This window comes from Spodoptera frugiperda, chromosome 14 (assembly GCF_023101765.2).
Source record: "Spodoptera frugiperda isolate SF20-4 chromosome 14, AGI-APGP_CSIRO_Sfru_2.0, whole genome shotgun sequence".
In the NCBI taxonomy this organism is placed as follows: domain Eukaryota; kingdom Metazoa; phylum Arthropoda; class Insecta; order Lepidoptera; family Noctuidae; genus Spodoptera; species Spodoptera frugiperda.
The window spans coordinates 1,767,131-1,792,688 of record NC_064225.1 but is presented as its reverse complement, the minus strand read 5'-3'; the positions used below and the strand labels follow the sequence as shown (position 1 = coordinate 1,792,688).

The 25,558-nt window shown below is 34.6% G+C and overlaps 1 protein-coding gene across 1 annotated transcript in view; it reads right to left on the bottom strand.

Annotated features, from left to right (window-relative positions):
* The window catches only part of LOC118279218 (uncharacterized), a 121,566-nt gene extending 100,769 nt beyond the window's left edge, over positions 1–20,797 (bottom strand). The window contains 1 exon segment of the mRNA XM_050698287.1: positions 20,505–20,797. The gene's annotated coding sequence lies outside the window, so the exon portion shown is untranslated.
* Between the last annotated feature and the right edge of the window lie 4,761 nt (positions 20,798–25,558).

Below are 25,558 nucleotides of genomic sequence, written 5' to 3'. Positions count from 1 at the left end.
TGTGTCTCAGACGAAACAACGTATGGTATAGGACCTCCTTTGATTCTCACTAACGTCTTATACAGAGTGTAAACGGAATGTTTCCGAAAAACTGAATAAATAACAGAACCCTTAATTTACTTTACGTTTAACAAAATCGAAACAAGAGCGCGTTCGACGCTCCTATTGGTCGGCTTGAATTAACCAACCAATCAGGAACGCGTTCTCTTTTCGATCTCGTTTAACGTAAAACATACTTGTACTAAGCCTTTATTTACCAATTTTAGCCTACCCCTTCTGATGTAATCTAGCCGTCATACAATGCCTATACAATTAAAACAAAACGTCATACTATTGTATTTTAAATAAAATATGTACAAAATAATTTGTACATGTATACAATACAATACATCATCTTGGTTTAAGACAAACAATGTGTAATGTACTTTAATATTACGTAACTAAGGGATAGTTTAGTCTGCATTCTTTTGTAAACAAACAACGACTATCCAGTTAGAAAATGACTTGATAGATAAGATGTAGAAGTACCAGTATGAGTCTCGGAGCTACGGACTACCTAGCGAAGTACCGGGGCTTCAGCTCAAACCGCAGAATCGGAACGGGGTGATTTTTCGTCAGTACAAATCTGACACTTTCTCTGGTTTCAAAAAACGCGGAAGAAGTCATTGGACGACTTTCCATGAATTCAGAGGATTTTTTTGTTCATAAAACGTTGCCCGTTGAAGATTCTCTCCTGCGTCGTGGGTGCGTTTACAAACATACAATTTCACATGCATATGACACCCAGACCCGAAACAACAATTTGTGGATCTCACAAAGAGTTGCTCCGTGCGGGAATCGAACTCGCTGCACGTTGCGTGGCAGCCACCGCACCAACCGTGCAGTCAAAATTTCTTAACAATAAAACAAAATTCTTATTGTAAACCTTCTGCATCACCTATACAGTGACCAAGTCCATCATTGCATCACAGTTACATCACATCATGCGCTGGACATGATATCAGAATCAGATTGCTCTCAATAAATGATCTGTCGGTGACTTGGACTTGCATTGTGTTTGTAAATGATTATATTTCAATACTTGATATACTTGATTCGGTCTTAAGGGTGAATAGAGAATGATCAAATATTTTAATATATACTTTTTTTCTTGAGAAGGGAACATCATCCAATGACTTCTCCCGCCTTGGGCGAGGTGAGAGAGAGTGTCAGACTCTTACTGATTAAACACCACCCCTTTTTTTGAGAAGGGAAAATATACATACAATGTCTTCCGCCATGGGCGAGGCGAGAGGGAGTGTCAGACTCTTACTGACTAAAAACCACCCAGTTCTTACTCCTGCTTTTCGAGCCGGAGCCTTGGTAAACCCGCTAGATAGTCCGCAGCTCCGAGTAATTTTTATATCTACTAAAAATATGTTTGTATGTTTTTACATTCTGAACGAATAGACAAAGGCAATTTCTTGTAAAGTGATTTGTATCACCAGTTTTATCTTACGCAAAACTCAAATTAGTTAAAACTCACGGAACATTTTAAACCCACCTTTATCTCTTAAAGAAATTCTTAAAAAAATAACACAAACAATTTAAATAAATAATTCTTCCGTTAACATAATAAAAATGGCTAACATAACACAAATTATCAGCTTTGCCGGCGAATATGCGAAATAGCTGGTACAGGTGATTAATTGCTAATGCCCAGGCATTAAGCGGTGCTCGAGTAATTAGTCTGTCTCACATTGATTAGTGGGTACTACCGTTAAAGATTCCTCACATCGCTCGGGTATTATGCGTAATGACTGAGGAAATTTTCAAAATTGTAAATACTACTGAGTATAAAGGGTCGTTCATAGATAAAACTAAAAACGAAATTGACAAATAGGTAGTTTTTGTAGTTACAGTTTCAAAATATTTTCAAGTTTTGTCTATTTCTTCAACGAATAATGAAGGTGTTATTTTCAGATAGATGGATGGATTCGTTCTAGAGATGGCTTCCCTACTTAACTATCGATATATTTTATACTCGAGCTGCGCATCTTCCTCGCATAGCTACATAGCTTAATATCAGTAATACAATATAATATCATATTTATTGGTACACATAGCTTAGCATTGGTGAAATGGGGTTCAACTAAGGTATGTTTTTATATGAAAAGATGCGTGCTATGGATGTGTGGTATGGATAGCTTCCCTATTATTGATACCTCCTCCTCGAACAGCTACATAGCTTAATATCAGACATATACTTAATATCTTAATATCAGACAATAACACAGCTTAGCTGTTAAATCTCTGGTGGAAACGGCTCTGAAAATTACGATACCCGCAGGAAGATTAAGGGTGTTGGATCCTAATCTCACATCACTAAATGGCTTTTACAACTGCAAAAACCCTATCTGCATAAACTAGAGCACTACGCTCAAAATTAAATACTAATATTGTGTAAAGCGCTTAATCCCGTCCAATAAGCACATAAGTAAAAATATTAGGTCACCTACATAGCTATCTAGATTAGGGTCGAGTGCCTCAAACGTCACTTTCACATACTGATAACAAAACATAAACATTGTTATCATTCAAATTGGGCTATCGATATGTATTGGTGACGCGTGGAGCGTTTAGTAAGGTGTTTTGAGCTAGTATAGTAACTCGAAAGATAAGATTGGGAGAGTAGTGTCGGGAGAGTAGAATACATTGTCATCAATTCTACTTTTCCTGCTGAGTCAACAGTTTAAATTAATAGCCATAGTTTTTGACAGAATCTCTGTACAATTAGTGTTAAAATTCGATCTTAATCCAGAAAGTGAAGATCAAAATTATTTATTTCAATTACATAGGGAAGGCACTTTTGAATGCCAAAGCAAATATAAGAAAGATACTAGTTATTTGACACAGATTGAACGGCAGTGGTCTTTAATAAACCTGATCTATTTATACTGTGATCTCCAACGCGATTACCAAGCGTGGGGATTATGGCAAAACACTCTTATATAAAGGAGGTTTATAGTCTAGCAGAGAACTGTTATAAGTTTTGAGACATTTATAGTAACACTATCGGTTTTAAGTTAACTGGACTGTAACGAATTGGAATTACTTTCGCACTAGTTTTTAAAATTTTAGAGTTTAGTTTTAGAATATTATGGTACTTCCTACCTATGGAGAATATCTTACAGAGAGTCTCTTGAAGACCTTAGTTATTTGAATTGATTTCAAGTATCCATTAACCATTTCATATGTGTATTCAAAATCCTATAGTAGTCAGTAATAGTCCGACACTCTCTCCTGTCTCACTCAAGGCAGGAAAAGACATTGGATAATGTTCCACCTTAAAAAAATATTTTTTGGCATTCATTAAAGAATTTTTATTTTTCAATTTAATAGTATAGAATAAATTCTCGATTTAAGAGTATAGAATGCTGTATAATTTTTTGAAAAAAAAAAATTCGTACTGCATCAAACCATTTGTTGTTGTTGTTTAAAAAAGGTCAAGAATATAAATATGGCCCATTTGATGTGGCCTGTTTCACTGGCATGGAATAGGAGAGTGCACTATCGATCTTAATACCAGTGGACTGTGACGAATTAAAAATTGTAATTTATGAATGAAGCGTAATTAAGTGGAACTCAATGGCATGGGGTATATAGCACGCGATATTCGAATTGATTATTTAGTCATGGTAGTGATTGTTAAGACACCATCGATTCAGGTCGTGAGGTTTTAGTCAATGTTCTAGTTTCAATACATATGGTGAGAAATGTAAAAATTTTAGCTCATAGATTTTTAGCATGTAATATTATAAAGGAACAATTGGTCCGTATAATGTCAGCGATCACCATTTTATTACAGTAGTTTGAGGGATGTTACAAAGTTAGTTTAGGTAACATTGTAAAAGCTACTGTGCGAAATTAGATGTAATTTATTTATGATAATTATTAAATTTTGAATGAAGATTATTTTTATTATTTCTCAGGTAGTACATTGTTTACACGCGTTAGTTAGGTATGACAAGTCAACTTGAATGAAGTTATCTAGTCGTCTGAACGAAGCACAAACTGTTATCAATTCTCCTAATGATAAGTTTAACAGATAAGATTAGATTTCATTTTCATTAAGGAATTACAAAAATGTTTTAAATACCAATGTCCTACATGCTGTTACTTTTACTAATCTATTGCAACACTAATTGAATTACCTATATGTAAGAATGCATTTATTATATTTGCTTCTCAATTTAAGGCATGGTTCTCAAGTGTGGGAGAGCCATGCTTCGGCACGAATGGGCTTGATACCACGGCCTCACAGAAAACCGAAAGCCGGCAACGCACTTGTAACGCCTCTGGTGTTTCAGGTGTCCATGGGCGGCTGTGATTGCTTAACATCAGGTGATCCGTATGCTAGTTTACTGGCTTATACCATAAAAAATAACCAAAACGTCTGAACGGATTTAAATGAAATTTGGCATTGAGATAGATCACATTTCATACATAGAGAGACTTTTAAGTGCTTTGGCATTAGACTAAGATTATTATTTTATATTAAGCCAAGTATATATTATTACACAATTCTCGAAAAAAAAAAATGTAGTTTCATAGATTTCTTATTACTTTCTAAGCGAACAAAAACAAAAAGGCACGTGCAGCAACTGGTAGCTAAGTCTTATTAAAAACACTATTAATAATAAGACAAACAGGAATTTTGGAATGTATTTTTTTAAATTTAATTTAGAAAGGTCACAGCCATAAAAATCTAGATTAGGTTTCATAAAAAATCTTAGGTAATAATATATATGTTTTCGAGAGTAATTCATACTTTTGTTTTATTTTTTAACCTTGATAGGATAGTTTAAAGTCAATGTTATAATATTATTGCACAATTCCAGACTCCATGTTACTACTGAGAAAACAAAAAAACGCTCAGTAATACTTTGCCCGACCCGGGAATCGAACCCGAGACCCCTTGTAGTTTATGATGAATTCCAGAAAAACAAAAAATTAGTCATTTGGCTGAAAAATCTCAATAATCCTTTAGTCAAAACGGGAATTAACCACTGATATTATCATAATTATTTCTACCCAAAAGGCAGTCATTAAAAAGAAAATAATACAATTAAAAGTACTTGTGTATCAGATCTTACGACATATTAAAAATAAAACCTTATAGTTCACTAGTTCAAAAGGTTTTAAGAACAACTGGTCGTGAAAATATTACACAATAGCGGCACAAACCGTTTCTTACCTTATTAACACCTAATTGAGCTGTTTGAAAGTTAATTATGATGTCTTTGCAACGCAACCGTTGTTCACCGATTGTTGTCAGAATTTTAATTTTGTCATGGTATAAACCGGTAAACGAGCAGACGGATTACCTGATGGTAAGCGATCGCCGCCGCCTATGGACACTCGAAACACCAGAGGCGTTACAAGTGCGTTGCCGGCCTTTTGAGTGTTGTGAAGTGTGGGTTGTGGGGAATCGGGGATTGGGAAGATTGGGAAGGGGGATAATTGGGCCTCCGGTAACCTCACTCACACAACGCAAGCCTTGTTTCACGTCGGTTTTCTATGAGGCCGTGGTATCACTCCAGTCGAGCCGGCCCATTCGTGCCGAAGCATGGCTCTCCCACACTTAAGTATTTCGTGCCAGTGCTAACTATTTTATGCCAGTAGCAGATGAGATGTTAAACGAGGCATCGATGTTTTTTTTTTACTTTTTGTAGAATAGTTTTTTGAATTTTATAATACAGTGCTAAAATGTTTTTAATGTCATTGAAATAAGTATACTTATTGATTGACTGACGTTAGTTAAGTGCTTGTAAGTGCTGTCTCGTGACCTATTAACTACTAGTTTGGCTAAATATCATTACTTAGAGTACGATTCTAAAGACTTCAAGTCATTAAGAATTACGAAATCAGAAGTCTAACTACACCACACAAGACAAAAATTTAAACTAATTCATACATCTCAGCACTGAAACCAACATAGCAAAAATACCAAATAAAACTGTAATGCAACGTCACGCCTTTTATTCCCGAAAAGGCTAGGCAGAGGTGTACATTACGGCACGTAATGCTACTATACAATGGACACTAACTTTTCACCGTTCGTACTTTAAGTCCCATGTAATAAGTGGTGAGCCTATTGCCATATACTAAACACATTTCCAAACTCCGTTCTACCACTGAGATTTTTTTTAAAAGTGAAATACCCACTAATACTTTGCCCGACCCGGGAATCGAACCCGAGACCCCTTATCCGGCAGTCACACTAGCAACCACTCGACGAACTCGGCAGTCAGAAAAGGCAGAGGCAGACGAAAAAAAAAGAAACAAATCTCAATAAACCGTAACACGAAAAATTTTAAACGGTCTAGACGCGAAATAGGCACAACCGAAGTATCGATACATTAATTAAATTCTCACTTACTTTATAGTTTATTTTTAACGGAACTGGGTCAAAATGAACGTGACTGGTCATTTAGTTGAGATGGCCAACGTTGAATGGTCAATACTGACACCGTAACATCGAATGCCGTATTTTGATGTCAGTTTGTCTGTGAGCGAAATTGTTTTGGTTATTGGGGAAGACTGTAAAAAGTTCACAATTATTTTTTATTTAAAGCCTAGTGGACGTTACGTTAGATTTAATAAAAATAATAATGAGTTGTCGATATAAGTTTTTAAACTGACATGGTCAGAAACCATGTACCTATATTGGTAAATATCTTGTCTTAAGTTCCAATATTAATGAGTTTTCGGTCCGAAAAGGTGTGATTTTATGAAATGTGTGTTGTGTTTATTTTTCAAAACAATTGCTAATGATAGGGTAAAGTGACCATTAAAATGACCCTGAGAATGGCGGTTAATGTATGAACATATTCAATATCATCAATACAGCCTATAAATGGACAGTGCTGACCAAAGGCCTCTTCTTACAGTGAGAAGGTTTAAGCATTAATCATCATAATTTGTTTAATGCGGGTTGGCGATTTCAGTCTTAGAAAGTACATATAACTCGGAAAAAGTATCCCATTGGTACTTGCCGTTGGTAAGTTTCGAACCCTTATGTATGAGAAATGAATATAGTGTTTCTATCAAACAGACTTCTAGCTTTCTAACTAGACATAAAAGGATAGTCTAGCCTGGCGAATCCATCAGGACTATTGATCTGTTTACACGGTTGCCATGGCAATCAGGGATTTCACGAAAACATGTCGTAACAGGAACATCCATTCCCGTCCCGACAAACATTGAGGTATAATAGCATATTGGCCAAAACATTGGCTCCAATACCAGGTCCAATGTTGCTAGTAAATAAACATTGGTTCCAATGTTGGGGTGATTATTTTCAAGCTGCATATACAGCGTGTAACAAAATACCCATATACATCAAGAAGCACTGAAGAATACAGGTTGAATAGAATCTCTACACAAAGTTTCAGCTTAAAATACGTTAAAAAAATTGGTACCAAATACTTGGTGTCGCATGGTTCTTGATTTTAAATCATACAAACGTGTCACAACACTACAGGGGTCACTTCATAACTTCGTTCCATGAAAACATGAGTTTAAAAACCCTTCCCGTATCGTTTGTTATGTTGTCTAGAAACCGTGCACTTGATATGTATACCCCCTTTTTGTTACACCGTTTATACGTTGGAGGAGTGATGTTGGAGCCAATATTTATTTGGGCCAATATGTGGAGCTGTTGTTATTTTTCACGATTTTATAGCTAATAGTTGCTGAGTTCACTGTCGTGGAAAACGAGCCTTGTTAGGAGTTTTGGGGTAAATACCCGGGTATGTTTCCTTGGCATGGTATATTAATGGATTTTTTTCAATTATCGGTTATAGCATTAAATTTATGAATGCAGGTGGTGGCTTGTCGTTCGCAGAGATCTAAGAGGGCCTTAGTTCAACAGTGGAAGTCTTCTGGCTAACAGTAGTAATATTTTATAGAAAAAGCTTAAAGCAATTAAAGTCAAAGTCAAACCATTTATTACAATTAAACTTTTGAAACGTCAACAAATAAAGATGTACAAATAATAATCTGTCAGTCTGTCTATCCGTGAAGCTGAAGCTGTTCGATGCGTGCGTTCGAATTACCAAGTGTATAAAAATGTATTGATTTATATCAAAACATCAAATTAAGAGATTTCCTAGAGACATCATGATACCTTCGAATTATAGAGCGGTTGGAATTATCGAAAGTTTAAATTAATGAGAGTCGACTGTACCCATAAAAGTACTTTAACCCCACACGGCAATATTATTCAATCATACCACAGTACGCGTGTAGACGGCACACGTGCGTGTTTGAACGCAAAGCACCAAAAGTGTGACAAATCGAATAATGTAGGCAGTAATAAAATGTGTAGCGTAGAAATTAGGGCACAACTTGTGGCTGATATAACCTTATCTACTCCTACAATCGTAAACTAACCAATGGCCTAATTTCAACGTTACGTGCGTTAGGCATTAGATTGTAGTCTTATGAAAATGTTTTAAGTTTATATTTATCAAAGTGCCAATACATTTTTGAAACATCGCTCTTTGAGTAGCGGACTGCCTTGCGGGTTATCAGGGCTTTGTGGCTAAATCAGGTGTTGAAACGGGGTGGTTTATAGTCAATAAGAGTCTGATACTCCATCTGGCCTCGTCCAAGACAGGAAGAAGCAGGAAGGAAGGCATTGGGAGATTTTACACCCTTAAGAAAAAACATCGCTCTAGTAGACTGAGCACCTGGTGGTTAGCAATCGGCACCACTCAAGCAAGCAAGTTGGGATTTAGGTATAGCTATTTGCCAGGTTGTGCCGATAGAATACAAAATATTTCCGTGGGTGTTTTAAGAGCTGTTTTAAGGACTATACATTTGACAGACACCGGACGTTCTCTTATCATCATCATCAGCGTATAACGCCACTTCTCGCACGGAAAAGGTTTGAGCATTAATCGCCATGCTTGCTCGATGCGGCTGTTCTGATACAACTAAACCATTTACATTGTGATCACGGCCTGAAGAGCATGTCAAACCCTCTTTTATAGAAGAGATTCATAGTTCAATAGTGGATAGTCAGGGCTCCAAGCAATAACAAAGCCAGTGTTAATAAAATAACAGTGTAGGCTGGAAATAGTACTCAATATATCTTACTACAATACACTAGGAATCACAAATGAATTGTATTGTGAACCCAAGCCTAGGAGTCTATAGCAAAAACACATTACCAAGTAGGCGTTAAGTACCAATCAAATGATTCAACAAATATCAATAAACCTTTCCAACCCAACTCACACAAAAATAGCCCCTAAAAACAAACCAAAAACGATCATAATCGCGTGAACTGAAGTAGCAAATTAGCGTCACAACACTAGAAAATTAAGCGAAGGATTCAAAGCAATTTGACCTTTATAATAAGTATCTAATAATATCAAATCATTTCCGTACGAAGACGCAACTACCACGGTATTGTAAATCGATATTTATTACGTCAATTGTATTTTAACGTTTTAAAGAAAGCCTTCAAAATAACGGTAGTTTCATAAATAAGGTATTTTTGAAAATATTAAAATTAAAATAAGTAAGTACTTTAGTTTAGAGGTCACTATTAAGGCCCTGAATGAGCAAAGACCCAAGGATCGAGCAAAGTATTATTATGGACATAACACGTTTCTTGTTTTTTTAAAAAGAATGAAGTAAGCATAATAAAATATTAGTAAGTAATCGGTAGTGCTCTATGGATTCTTCCAAACTGCTTGAGAAAATTTAAGTTGTCAAAATTGGGCTGTTAATCCCCGTTGGATTGGGAAGATTGGAAAGGGGGTAATTGGGCCTCCGATAACCTTTCCCACACAACGAAACACCATACAAGGTTATTTTACGTCAGTTTCTTTCGCGCCGGTCCATTCGTGCCGAAGCATGGCTCTCCCATACTTATATAAAAGTGTAAGTTTATGTATGTATATATGAATATTATATTCGAAAAATTGCTCGTAAAGAAACAAAAAGGAGTCGACTAGACCAGTCAGACCACCTAGTTACTAAACACTAGGCATAATAATTACAAAATCCATATAATAAGGAAATTCATACATATTTGATAAGAATTTCATTGGAACTATCGTACATTTAAATCTAAAAGACAAAATGTTGATATGTTTCTAGGAAACAGATTAGATATTACAATAATCAATCCGTCATTGATAGTACTAGATACGCGCTTTCTACGAAATATTTGGGTAATTTCTTTTAAAACTATGCCTTGTATGTAACACTAGTTGAGAATGAGAATTTGGTCAAATGTCTCCTAAATAGCTCTACAACATATTTACTTGTTGGAATGTAGAAAATCAAAGTTTTAATTTGTAGTTTTAGAATAGTATTCTCTAGATAATTCGTCTATTTAAATGCATTTCTATAATACAAAGGTAAATATGATGCTTATAAATGATATCCCTTATGAAAGTGTATGATGAGTAAAGAAGTAATGAATTAAGTTTTTAAACTGACATGGTCACTAACACTATTATTAGAACTTATTACGGGAAATAACTCATCAAAATTAATAAACATGGTAAATATCCCGTAATAAGTTCTAATAAAAGTAATGAATTAATATTATGAATGACATTATTTAAGTGGACGCTCCAAGATGTTCATAACAATTTATAACGATCCACAGACTGACAAACGTCAGAGGTGACCTCTTAGATTGCGCAGACTACAATCAAATATCACAGTATAACAAATCTAAACATGAACGAAGAGATGACAAAGCATGTATACTTTGAAAGGGGGAAAACCTAAAATAAACATAGGTCACGATAAATCGACTGATTTAGTGTCAGCAAAGTCGTAGACAATACCTAGATTCTTATAATTACTACGCAACGTCACGCCTTTTATCCTCGAAGAGTAGGCAGAGGTGAACATTATGGCATGTCATGCCGCTATACATACAATGTACATTGTACACCCACTTCTCATCATTTGTGTTCTAAGTCCCATGTAATATTGGGTGAGCCTATTGCCACAATTCCAAACTCCGTGCTACTACTGAGAAATCAATGTCAAAGTTAAAATTGTTTATTTCAAATAAACCAGGAAGGCACTTTTGAACGTCATAGCAAATATTATAATAATATTAACAACGTCTGTCTGTCAGCCAGTAGATTCCTATGGAAAAGAACGAGCCAGAAACTCCATCAAAATTTTTGAAAAACCACCGAAAAAACTCCAGCAATACTTTGCTTGACCCGCGAAATCAAACCCGGGACCCCTTGTCCGGCAGTCTCACTTGCGACCACTCGACCAACGAGGCAGCTTCTTATAAATTATCTTGATAAAAATTTCAATGACGCGATGCCTCGCACTAAACATCTCAAGTCTTCTTGACCTCAAGCGTAGCTCCCAGATCGTGACTGAAAAATGTTAGTCATTCTTATATTTATATTGTTTTTAAATACGGATATTGAATTAACATAGCTATGTGCTATACGAATAAATAGGAAGATGAGTACGGTTGTAGGTAAATGTAGAATTTCTGTTCATTTGTTTTTTCCGTCAGTAGATTTTTGCATGTTTTTCGGAGTGATGTTTCGTGTTCTTTAGTTCCTATATGGTTTAAATAATAATTCTAAAATTAGGTACGTTTAAAATAAACCGACATTAAACGCAAACTGATCGTCGACGATACGTTAAACACGTGTTAAAGTATGAACCTCCATTTTTTGTAAGACGGATACTATACCTAAAACCTTCTCCTAAGTCTGTAAAATACTATGTTGAAAACTGCATCAAAATTTGTTCAGCCAAATGCGAGATAATCGCGCAAACATCCATCCAGCCTCATCTAGTTATTTCAAAGATTGACGTGTAAAAGTGTTATTTTGTAAAAATATCTTAAAATTTGTATTTTTTCATAACTCTAGTAGTGTTAAAAAAACTATATTATATAACAAAACAATACCAACCAAATCTAAGTCCGTTACGAAGAAACAAATTCTCGGCAAAAATATTCAAATTACCTTCAAAAAGTTCATTTCAAAGTACCGTTTATGTAAAACAATGTAAGATTACTACCTATGTGTATCTGTTCGTGAATATGCATGGTCTGCCTTGACCGTTCTACTGACTTCCGAGAGGCAATTGTTTTGTACTGATGCGCCAAGTTCATTATTACAGATGGTGAATAAGAATTACGTGATGTTAGGAAAAAAGACATGCATATCGACGGTTAAAAAGGAAATAGGGTATAAGCGACAATAAATGAAATGTTCAGGAGAGCCGTTTAAACTCGTCGGTCGTCGAAAGAATACTAGGAAAATGATTTTTTTTGCTAGGGTATAAACGTCAAAAATATCATCGTAGAGCCATGAAAGTAAGCGCATTCGAAAGAGCGGAAAAAATTACGTGGGGTAGCATAATAAACTCATTTTTGACCAAAATGTCGCTTATATCCTATTTCCTTTTAACTGTCGATATATATCTACACTAGCTACTTCCGCGCGGTTTCACCCACCCTGGGGCTTGGCTCCTATTGGTCCTAGCATGATGTTTTATAGCCTATAGCCTTCCTCGATAAATGCACTATTCAACACAAAAAGAATTATTCAAATCGAACCAGTAGTTCTGGAGATTAGCGCGTTCAAACAAACAAACAAACTCTTCAGCTTTATAATATTAGTATAGATAACCTCACACTTGTCTCCCATGGGGGTAGGCAGAGACAATGGAACGCCAATTGCTATGATTATTACACACCTCTTTCGCTTTATCAACAGTCATCAGTCTTTTCATGCATGCTCGTCGGTTGAAGGTTAATTTATTTAATTAATAATAGTTAAGAAAAAAGATCAGACAGAACGTTTGCCTGTCTAAAGTATTTCCTATATTTTATTAAGTTTTGTTAACAGTTCAAGGCTGATTTTCCATCAGCTGTTGTGGATGCGTTTAGCTTCCAACAATCAATTTCATTGGTACACATAACTTAGCACTGGTGCAAACGGACTCAGTTAAGGTATATTTTCTATATGGAAAGATGCATGCTATGGGTGTGTACTATCCTTTTCTATTATCGATACCTCGCACAGCTACTGGAGCTGCGGATGTTCCTCGCACAACTACATACCTTAGTATCAGTGGAAACGGTCACATAGCTTCACAGCTGAGCTATAACATCTTCGTAGCGTAGCTACATAGCATATCCCTACCTCTCGTTTACATACATAAAATTGTCGAAAAAAAAAAACGAAGTCAAGAATCAAATCAACACATTAACAGTTTTTAACGACCAAAACAACACATTAAAATTAGACACAAGACCGATTCAAATTGGCAAAAATGACTCAAAGACTCATTATTACGAGACCATGCAAATATGATTATACTTTAATGTGTGAAGTTTTTTTTCTAACTTAAGTTAGCAAACAATACTTAACTGTTACTTGACACCTTATTATCTCATTAGGCTAATTGGTTAAGTTAGTGTGTCATAGTTTTTGGATACATTCAGTCTTTGTACTGTTTGGACTTTCACTTGGCTAAAGGATATTTGAATGGCTTGACCAAGATTCCTTAAGTAATTATTGTTGTTTGAGGGACATGTTTTTTTAAACAAACTGTACGTAGATACGTCATTGTACATGCTTGTTTTTTTTTTGTGAAATGATGGAGATGATTTTCTTCTAAAAGATAAGAGGAAAATAGAAGAATCACTCGTTTTGAAGAGAGAATAATAATAAGAGAAGAATACCTTTTTGAAGGGGCAAAAAACATCCAATATCTTCTCCTGCCTTGGATGAGGGGAGAGGAAGTGTCAGTCTCTTACTGACTAAAAACCACCCCGTTCCTGCTCCTGCTTTGAGCCAGAGGTTAACTTGTTAAGTTTTCCGCAGCTCTAGATCGGGTGACTAATATCCATCCCGTTCCTTCAATTGCTTTGAAGATAAGAATACCCTAACCAGTAATATATTCCTCTCTATTCTTCCTCTCTAGACAAATGTCATTTAATCACTATACTAACGAATGGAGAGAAAAATCAATGTGGATTGGATTGTCACTGCCATTTGGAAGATTACGTCATAACTTATAATATCAAGTCTATACATTAATATTTCTATTCATTAGACTTTAGGAAGTCACGTAGGACTAATCTAATAAAGAAATCTATCAATGACTATCTAGAAAACATAGTCAAGCAAAACTTTGTCCTTTTCACTCTTTATACCCAAGTATATTGTTGTCCTGCTCCCACAATGACTAACTGAACACAGACCAAGTTATGGCCCTGGTAGGTCTTACAAAAGGCCTAATTAAAAACAATTTCATGACAATTAAAGAAAACGTTGGCCAATAAATCATATTAGCGGGTCATTGTCAATTTCATAATTGCCATTTATCATAATTATTTGCTTTCTACGTGATTTTTGATTAATTTGCTAGAGGTCGAGGGAGGTCAGAGTTTCAGAGTAATTATTATTATCAACAGTTTAAAATATGACTATCACATGTTGGACTATGAGCCTCCTGTACATAAGAGGGTTTGACATAATATCCTTATTTGTCAAGTGCGAGTTTACATGTTCAGGTTTATCAGAGAGCGCTGCTGCCCGATTTCTGTCAAATGTTAAACTAATAGATTAGCTATTTGACAACCACAGCAAGACGGTGATGATTTGGCGACATATACATACGACGCTTACTTTTTTCAAGCAAAAATGTCATATAATTACTTCACTTCTCCAACCTTAAGCGAGGCGTGAGGAAATGTCAGACTCTCACTGACTAATAACCACCCGTTCCTATTCCTGCTTTTCGAGCCGGAGCCCCGGTAAACCCGCTAGGTAGTCCGCAGCTCCGACAGTTCCTAAGGTAGGAAGCCAATGAGAAAAATGTGGATGACAAATGTTATGTTTAAATTGCAAACTGTTTACATTTTACTCAAAATAAAGAATAAAAATGCAACTCATCACATCACATCTGATACGATTTAATATTGAGCCTTATCAGCACTGAACACGGTTCAGCATTCAGTATTATCTAAAAGGAAATGGACAGTCAATAACACTACTATTAAAACATTATTAAACCTTTATTATTAGTTTTATGAATAGGTAATAATCCAGTTTATTAAGGAAAATAAATATTGTATTGTATGTATTTCCAGTTATATATGATTTAGCAAATGTTTTAGATTCACAAACACATTCTTGAGTATTTGTTCAGGTTCCAAAAACACGTAGGCCTTAATATTTATGGTTTTTCTGGAGGATTTTACTTAAAATTTATTTAATCAATTAGTTTAAAACCAGCATGTTTACCGAGATGAGATCCTTTTATGAGATCTGAAATTGTAACTGGCCTGTATACTAGCAGACGGATCACCTGATGGTAAGCAATCGCCGCCGCCCATGGACACTTGAAACACCAGTGGCGTTTCAAGTACGCTGCCGGCCTTTTGGGGTTTAGGAATCCAAGTATCATTGGGGAATCGGGGATTGGGAAGGGTGGTAATTGGGCCTCTGATAACCTCACTCACACAACGCAAGCGTTATTTCACGTCGGTTTTCTGTGAGGCCGTGGTATCACTCCGGTCGAGACGGAAATTGTAGGTACTAATATTGTACCGTCCTTAAGTGAAATACTGTGTACTGTCACAAGGATTTTACCGTCAAGGTCATTATAATACGCAAAATCATGTGAAAAAATTAGACTATCATCAATAATCTGATAAATATGTACCTATACATGCAGTATCTTATCGCGAAGGTCCATTAAGTCAAGGATCTTAATGTTTACCAAATTGTGAGTGATGATAACTTCATTGCGCATTTTTGCATGTTGGTCAAGGCCTAAGACATACTCGTACATTGGTAATAAATCCTAATCCCGATTCACGCACTATTCGGTGTTTATTTTTGAATAGTTTCATTGTTTTCATCTTGATAGAGATTAAGTACAGTTTAATATACACATGACTTATAATTGGTAATTTTAAATTGAAAACCTTATATATTTATGATATAACTTAAAATCACGGTTTACTCACGTAAACTAATGGAGAAAAGCGCTACTAGTTTCGAGTCACAGAGGAACTCTTTATTAATTTACGTGAGTAAACCGTGATTTTTTGTTTATAATTGAAAACCTTCACTATTGTTTACTTAGAATAAGAGATCTAGCTTAATAAGTTCCAATATGTTTTCCTCCTGGCCTTTTTTTCAATGTCAGTTTTTTATCTAAAGCGACTACTATATATAAATTTTAAAGACTTGTCGATTTTTACTAAGTTTTCAAAGATGTTATTTTTACTTTAGTATTCGAATTTGTGATCCAGAATTCACAGAAACTTGAAAGTTTAAAAATAACGAAAAGTCGCTACAAAAATATTGAATGCAAACGCAGCACCAACAAGTTCTACTTGCTTGATCACCGGCTGACAGCGTGACGTCAGAAACCCGACCGACCAATCGCAAGGTGCACCACACACAGGTGAAGTTTAAAAACCTCAATAAATAAAAATGTGACATAAATGACGTCACATCAAGTAGGACCAACTTACATACTTACATACGGATAAAATTGGAACTACTAAAAACTTGAACTAAAATAACAATTTTTAACCCTTTATAAGGCATAACATTAAAGTAAAACATTTAGTGGTTTATTAAAATATGCGTTTTGTAATATTCACTGAACTTTTCGTTGAAGTAAACATGGTGGTAAAAATATTCCCTTTGCCTTATAAAGGGTACATTGCATGGTCCACTAGCGCCACTGTCAACTGTATTTGACAAGTTTGTATTTTTAATGCAAACGGTCAAGGCTAGAGTTCGATATTCAAGTTTGAAATTGGAATTACTGTTTACCGGCCAGTACGTAATGAAATCGTTGAAAGTTTATGTCATTCTGTATTTATTTTATTTTTTTTTGTAAGATTTTGTTCGTCTATTTGATAAAGATGTTTGTGTTAATTAATCAGGAGGTCGCAAGTTTTATTTGCGGTTTGAGCTAAAGCTAAAATTGTTTTAGTAGTCATAGGTGTGACTAGTTAGCACAAACACGTTTGTACTAAAAGTGGTATACCGTATGGGGAGACTTCTTTCGGGAGAATTAATTTAAACCACATATTTGCTATCATCTTGGCTGATAAAGTGAGCGAAATAGGCCCAGTAAGTAAACCAAAAAGGGCATTTTTCTCTTTGCAAATACGGCATTTCAACAGCCGCACCACATGTCCGTAACATTACTAGACAACCTACAACATTACAGCTCTTCTGTGATCAAGGAACATGAAGCTGTTCATACAACATTAATTAATACTTGATTAATTTAGTTGAATTTATTTGAAAATTTATTTTTTTTACTTTCGGCTTTCGTTGAAATGTTTAGTTGTATTATGCTTCAATGGACTAGTAATACTTGTGGTTTCGTTTAAGTCATATGAGTGATCTCCATACTGTATCTGGGACATGTATATGAGGACATCCGTTCTCAAGAACCATATTGTTACTTAGTACTGAGTACTCTTGAAAAAAATCTTATATTTTTTTTTTGCATATTTTTTCAGGGTACAAGGTTTTCATTGTTACTTTTAAAAAAGTATCTTAAGATGGGACTTAAGATTTCCTTCTTATGTCTTATTGTAAAGAAAGGTCGAATTTTGATGGAAGATTTTTCGTTTGTATTAATTTATTTTTTAAGTTTTTCCCCCGATGGGGTCATACATATTGTGACATAGCGTCACGCGTATTGTTTTCGTATCAGGATTTAGTCAGTGTCAGACCAATAGCTCCCTGATGATGAGCGATGATGCGGCCTATCTTAATTGTTTTACAATGGAATAGCTACTTAGTTATATTATAGAGTATAGTTCTAATACTAAATTCCATTTTATCTATTACGGACACTTTTCGAAAAACCTAGACCTATTCGGCAGTCATGATCGTGGCTAATTAATCAACGAGACAGTCTATAAAAATAAGATATTGCATAAAACAATGCAATTTTTAACAACAATTTATTTTTAAATTGATGAAACCAGAATAATAAAAAGTGCAGGCTTTTTTGGCGTTTTAAATACCTATTTTCAATAAACTAATCATTTAAACAAAAAAACATACAAATGACAGAATGGAATGTACTTTTTTTAATCATTATTGAGATAATAGATGTGAACCTAGAACTAGTTTCTTGACCGTCCATTTTAAATTTCGAATTATGCATACAGATTTCAAATATTGTTGTCAAGTTGGTATTCCTACGTCATTTTCTAATAATAATTTATGGTTTGTTATGTTTTAGTGTACAAAAATAGTTAATTATGCAGTTTCTATTTAAATTAATTTATAATAATATTTGTGCACGGCTTTGTCTTATGATTTGCATAGGATGTTTATCACAACATTGAATTTTCGTAAATTTTCTACATATTTAAATCCCGGTTTTTAAGTGCATAGATAAAAAAGTAACACATATTTGTCACCAATTTTAAAATCAAAGTCAAAACATTTATTTGTATTGACTTTAACTTAATCCTAAATTACGCACTTTTGAAACGATTATGAGTCCCATATAATACAGGATTAGTTTATTGTCAAACGCTGGACACAATTCCATGTTCTGTGTTATAATCATTTATACAACAAAATATGAATAAGAGACCCCATGTTCGACAGGCGTGCTTATGACCAATAGCTCAAGAAATCGGTCAATAATAATTGCTCTCGTAATACTTTTTAGTGAGAGGTCATCAATTTTATTCTGCCTTGGATAAGGTAAGAGTGAGTGTTAGACACTTACTGACTAAAAACTACCCCGTTCCTACTACTGCTTTTCGAGACGGAGCCTCTGTCACTCTCTTATAAGTACTGCAACATCAAATGCACAGTGGTACTTTCTAAATGAAAACAAAACAAAATAATACCACCTAAATTATGAATGAATCACACTAAAACCTTATCATTTAAGTGTAGATTAATGTAAAAGTACTGCTCATATCGTAATCTTATTTAAATTCAATTATTTTTTTTACAGATAATACTTTTAAGTAACATGTAGAATGCGAACAACGTATACTGGGGCATTACCGGGGCTTCGATTCAAAGCAGGAGTAGGAACAGGGTGGTTTTTAGTCAGTAAGAGTCTGACACTCTCGCCTCGCCCAAGGCGGAAGAAGAAACTGGATAATTCGCACTCGTCAAAAAAAAAACTCGTGTAGAGAATTTCAAGTCATATTTGCAATACTTATTTCCCATATCTTATTTAATTCTTTTGATTTCGTTGACGGAATGGACACAACAGCATTTTTTGAACATGAAGTCTCAATGTGGATCCTTAATGCTTAAGGTAAAATAAACACTAGTCAAATCAATTGAATAGAAAAGTTAATATTTGTTCTTGAAATATGCTATGACATACAATTTGACATAATTTTTTGGGATTGGCTTTCTATTCACTTTTTAATTCTCATGCTTTTTATATCTATGTTGCTGCCTGCATAATTTCTATGCTGTCTATGTCATTTGTCTAATAGAGTATGTCTTGAAAAAGTTTTTGTTTTATATTTGACGATTTTGAAAACACTTTTTTATGTTTGTTTGTTGCTACCAACACCAGTGTATGTCAAACAAGGAGGAAGTTTAAATAAGGACTCTAAAAGTAAATGACTTTAAAATTCACTTTTGCTTATCTCTTATTTATACTATACCAACTCACTCTATCATTAATAATTGTACACGTATTCTTTACAAAGCAATGATCAGTTGTTGTAAATAAATTATTACAGTCCATATTCATTGCCATAATGTAGACCTCTACTTACCCCTTTGGGGATAAAAGGCGTGACATTGCTATTTTTCTACAACAAAATACCAATTCACTATAATACCTAAAATTAACTTAAGTTTCCTACGGCTTCTATTAAGTAAGCGAAAGATAATTAAGTTAAATTCTCTAGTACCTATAATAATGTAATACTATCAATCAGGCTATAAATAGACTCTGCATCATTAGTCTAGGCTACAAAAGCTGCTCAAAAAGGTTGTTTTATGAGGATTAAAAAGTTGATTGAGCTACGTAATATTATGTTTTTTTTATCATCTTTTTATATTGGGTATAGACAGTAGAGCATTTAGTAAGTAGTAAGTGCACTGACTCTTTCGGTTATTATGCAATTAGTTGCATTGTGATAAAGAAGTAAAAAGTATCTAAAAAAAACTAGTTGCAATTTTTTAAGTTTGCAATTTTAATCTTATTAATATTGAACCACTGTGTGTCAACTCAAAAATTGAACTTCAGACTTTAATCTCAGTCGATTCGATGAAATAAACAGTAAAAGAAACACCAAACACAATTTACTAAACAGAATCGGAAGACTTAGCAATAGTTTCACTCGGTAATCGAACTAGAGACCTCGTGCTAGGTCAATCAACCAACGCAATGTAAAAGAAAAACAACTTAAAGAAAAAAATGGTAAAAGATAAAATGAGTAAAAGATATTTTTGTAAACTTACCAAAACGGTTTGAACTTCCTTGGTTTATAACACACACTACACTACACATGAGACCAGACCACTTGGATTCTTGTCAATGCAATGTTACTTTCTACTCTGACTCGAAACTTTATAAAACACAAAACAGCCACAGGAAAACTTTAAAAAACAATTTTTTCAAACTTCAACAACAATTTTTTGTGAATTTCTCTTTAAAAATAAAGTTGTACCGTTTATTTTTGACGCGTAAAAGTTTTTTTTTTCTGCGGAGCGGCGAGAGACGTGCGCTCTGCTCGGCAGTCGGTTGGCATCTGGCGAATTCCTGACCTTCATTACCTTCAAGCAATCAAATGCACTAGAGCGAAGTTGGTTATAGACCGGTTTGCTTTAGGCAAAAGTTGGACTTTTTTTCCTTTTGCTCACACTCCTACTTCAGAGCTGAGTTGCACTTTTTTTTTGGTTCGGCTACTCTACTATCATCAAGGTGCATTTTGAATGTACGCTGTAGGTGTTTTTCTCAAAAGTTTTATTGATAGGTTGTTAATTGGTGTTTCGTGTATAAGTAGGTAGTTATTAATTTTAATATTGGGTTCTTTTTTTCTATAAATTTGTGGTGGTTTTTACGATTTATATTTTAATAGAAGTGATGGAAAAACGAAAAAAAATAATTATTAGGTTAAAAAAATTTGATAAAAAGAAAAAAATATAATATGTATAAGTAATATTTTTTTTTACAATATAAGTTTTTGAACTGACATGGTCACTAACACTATTATTATTATTTTTTTACAATTGTAGAGCAAGTGGTACTTACTGGGTTTGTTTGGTATTGAACACAATATTTTATAAACAGTTGTCCTCATTATTATTTATGACTGGTGAAACGGTTGACTTACCCATTGTGCAAATATTTGTCTATCCTTTGGATGCAAAAATATTTTTTTACAGCGTTTAATAAATTAAAGCTAAAAACATGTCCACGCACTTGTAACGCCTCTAGTGTTACGGGTGTCTATAGCCATTGGTAATTGCTTATCATCAAGTGATCATCTACTCGTTTACAGGTTTATACTATAAAAAAAAAAAATAGTTTTATATTGAATTTCTGTCACATAGCTACCTAAATAAAATTAATTACTTTGAATTCAACCAACATGACTCAACGTACGAAATGTTTGTGTGCTTAAACCTAATTCCTAGGTTGATATGAATTTGATGCGGACTGCCTAGCAGGTTACCGAGGCTCCGGCTCAAAAAGCAGGAGAAGATACAGGGCGATTTTTAGTCAGTAAGAGTCTGACACTCCCTCTCGCCTCGCCCAAGGCGAGAGAAGTCATTGGATGATTTTCACCCTTCAAAAAAGGATGATTTGAATTCGATATCAAAACAAGAAATATTTTTTTTTTAAATTACCAGGATGTAGCCATACCCGTCTATTAGTACAAATTATTAGTTTTTTTTATACTTGTATATTATTAGGTTTTTCTTTTATACACAATAACACTAAGTGAGTTCTTTTATGAAGCCTAGGTCACGATGTATTGCAAGAAGTATTTGTAAAAAGTTTTCTATACGAATGTTCTCTACTAACATAAAGTTGAAATGTTTGTTCGTTTGAAAATTGCAATCTGTACTCTTAGTACGAGTTTATATTATTTTGATATCAAGTAGTAAATTGTACTGATTATAAATCTTAATTGAAAATATAACAGCCGCATTTAGTAGAATTTTCTCTAGGTTTCCATCATTAGATCCTGACTTGGTGGAAATTGACCCGCGCAGGAGTATAACCTTTCGACCAAAAAAATATTTTTGAAAATCGGTCCACAAATTTTTGAAGTCGGTAAAGATACTTCAAAGTCAAAAACTAGTTTCTTAACCCGGTTTTGCCCAATCCGTCTAGTCTCCAGACTAAAAGGGTAAAAGTTCAAAAACGTTTTTGACGTCATGTCATGATACACAAAGACAATCGATTATTTGAAAAACATGTTTATTAATAAAATTGTTACTAGTAATGATACCTACCTATATTAGACGTGTCCGAAAACGATATTTTTATAGGTATTATCTAAGAACAAATACTATAAGACATAACCCTTCCTCTGACCCCCAGAAAAAAAAGAAACTAGTTTCTTAACACGGTTTTGCTCAACCCGTCTAGTCTCTAGACTAAAGGGTAAAAGTTCAAAAACGTTTTTGTTTCATCTCAAAAAAAAGACAATGGATTATTTGAGATTCATGTTTATTAATAAAATTGTTACTAGTAATGATACCTACCTATATTTGATAAAAAATAAACGATAGGTTTTGTTTTTTTGAAGTATCCGTGGGATTCTTTATGTACCAATACGAATTTATAATGGTCCCAGTATTTTCAAAGACCGGAGCTGCGGACTACCTAGCGAGTTTACCAGGGCTCCGGCTCAAAAAGCAGGAGTAGGAACGGGGTGGTTTTTAGTCAGTAAAAGTCTGACGCTCCTTCCCGCTTCGCCCTGGAGAGCGCAAAGAGCGAAAGATAGCCAATTGTAAATATGTACCTAGTCAGCCTTTTTCAAAGAATTCCAGCATATACAAATACTCGAAATCGAGACTTTTTACTCTACACTTGAATGGAATTTGCGTCACATTTTCATGAAAATCCTCCAGACATACAACCAGCAGGTAAAGCTATCGGTACTCTTTTAGATTCTCAACTTTATTACTTTGATATAAAGACGAAAATCCCATGAAAAAATTAACAAATTGGAGTACATTGATCTGCTGCTTATTATGAATATGAATCTTACCTTCTTAGAATACTGGAATGATTCAACTTCATAAACGTTTAATTAATAAAATAAACATTAAATTGATTGCTCATTGGGTTTAGTGGTTGGATGCGTGACTACTGCGCACGAGGTTCCGGGTTCATTTCGTTGGTAAAAACCATGATTGTTGTTATTCCCCTGTGATGTAGAGGTACCTACTGTCTACCCTGAGAGGCTGAGAGGTATACTGAAACCTCAGTCATATGAAAAAGAAGGTAAGAGTAAGTTCTACTAAAATAAAAAAACAGTCTTTTGCAAAAAATGCGGTAGTTGACGACAAAGTGTGGGAGAGCCATGCTTTGACAATGGGCCGGCTCGACCGGAGTGATACCACGGCCTTACAGAAAACCGACGTGAAACAACGCTTGCGTTGTTTCGTTGTGTGAGTGAGGTTACCGAAGGCCCCTTCCCAATCTTCACAATACCCAATTCCCCAACAACCCTTAAATTCCTAACCCCCAAAAGGCCTAAGTACCCATTCATCATCATCCATCTTCCTATGACGTTTTAAAAGTGCCTTATTAAGAATGAATTGATATACATAAATGAATATGACTTTAATATAAACTATTGCTCTCTTTATCTCTTTACAACTAAAGAAAGGGATGGCAATAAATGCAAATATATATTTATTCTATTCCGGTATTTCACTAGTAACTTTAGGTAGCTCTGCCATATCTTTTCGCTTCAAATGCATTAACATCTTTGAATGCCTATGTTCCCAAAGTGAACTACACTTTTGGACACCCAAATACCAAAAAAGAAGTAAAACATTCGCTTCCTCATTTACAAAATGGAACAAAACGAAACAAGAGCCGATCGCCTTCTGAGAAACATTCCCAAATGATTCAGTTTCGGGTTTTTGAAGCAGATATTCAAGATATTTAATTAGTTTGAACGCGTATGGATGTGCGAAGATTTAAGTTAAAGTTTTAAGGTACGGTCTACAAGACCAATTGAAATACCATTTGACCATTTACCATTGACCATATAAACTTCGATCACTAATATAAACGTGATCGAAGAAAAGAAACCATGGATTCTGGTAGCTATTATGGGTGTTTTTCCACAAGAGATATGCTATGTAGCTATGCTACAAAGATGTATTGTAATAGCTAAGTTTTGAAACTATTTGACCGTTTTTGGTACTAAGCTATGTAGCGGTGTGAGTAAGATGCGCAGCTCGAGTATAGATAGTAGGGAAGCCATCCATAGCACGCATCCATTGCACGTATCTATAGCATACATCTTTCCATGTAAAAACAGCTGAGTCCGTTTCCACCAGTGCTATGCTATGTGTACCAATAAATATGATTGCAACGTAGAATAGTACATCTCTGGCCTCCACTTTAATATAATATATAAATAATATCATTATTGTACTTCTTCATGAATTTATTCGACTACAGTATTTTCATCTTCGTATTTGCGGTCAAACGTCGACCCATTAAATTTAAAAAAAAAAAAAAAAATGTCTAATTAAATTACGATCAATTCCTACCTAATTAATGTTTGTTTCAATAACATGAATCTTGCACATGTCAAAATAAATTTTATGGTCGGATTGAAATTACGAGACGTTATACAAAAGATCTTAAAAGACATTTTGATTTGTTGGTGGTATGGTGTCTTTTTTAAAGGGGGAAAGTCATTCAATGTCTTCTCCCGCCTTGGGTGAGGTGAGAGGGAGTGTCAGACTCTTACTGACTAAAAACCACCCCATTCCTTGACTTGGGTAATAGAATACTTTTTATCCCACGAGAATGCTGGTAGAAATTAGTGTGCAATAAAGCTCAAAATCCCATAAACATGTAATCAAATATCACTTCTAAAACCCACGAGAATGCTCCAACACGATTAAAGAAAAAGAGTAATTAAAAGCATTTTGAAAAAAGTAAACCGAAAGTTTTGATTAGGGATCCCACAAATCGTTGCATCAGAGCTTCAATAACTTATGTTTAAAAGAAAGGTAAAAAAAGGTAAAGGAAAGATTTCAAAGCAAAATAAATCTTTGTTTTAATTTGGTTATTTATTATTTCTTTCACTCATTCATTCTTTTTTGTCTTGTTGCTATGTGGTTGCAGGGTAAGAGTCCAGAGTTTGACTGAAGAAAAAAGTTATTAAAATACTAAATAACATTTTATACACGACTGCCTCGTTGATCGATGCCCGTGTCGGGCAAAGTATTACTGCTATTTTTTCGGTTTTCCGAAAATTTGTCAGTAGTGGCACGAAGTCTAGAATTGTGCCCAGTACATGGTAATAGGC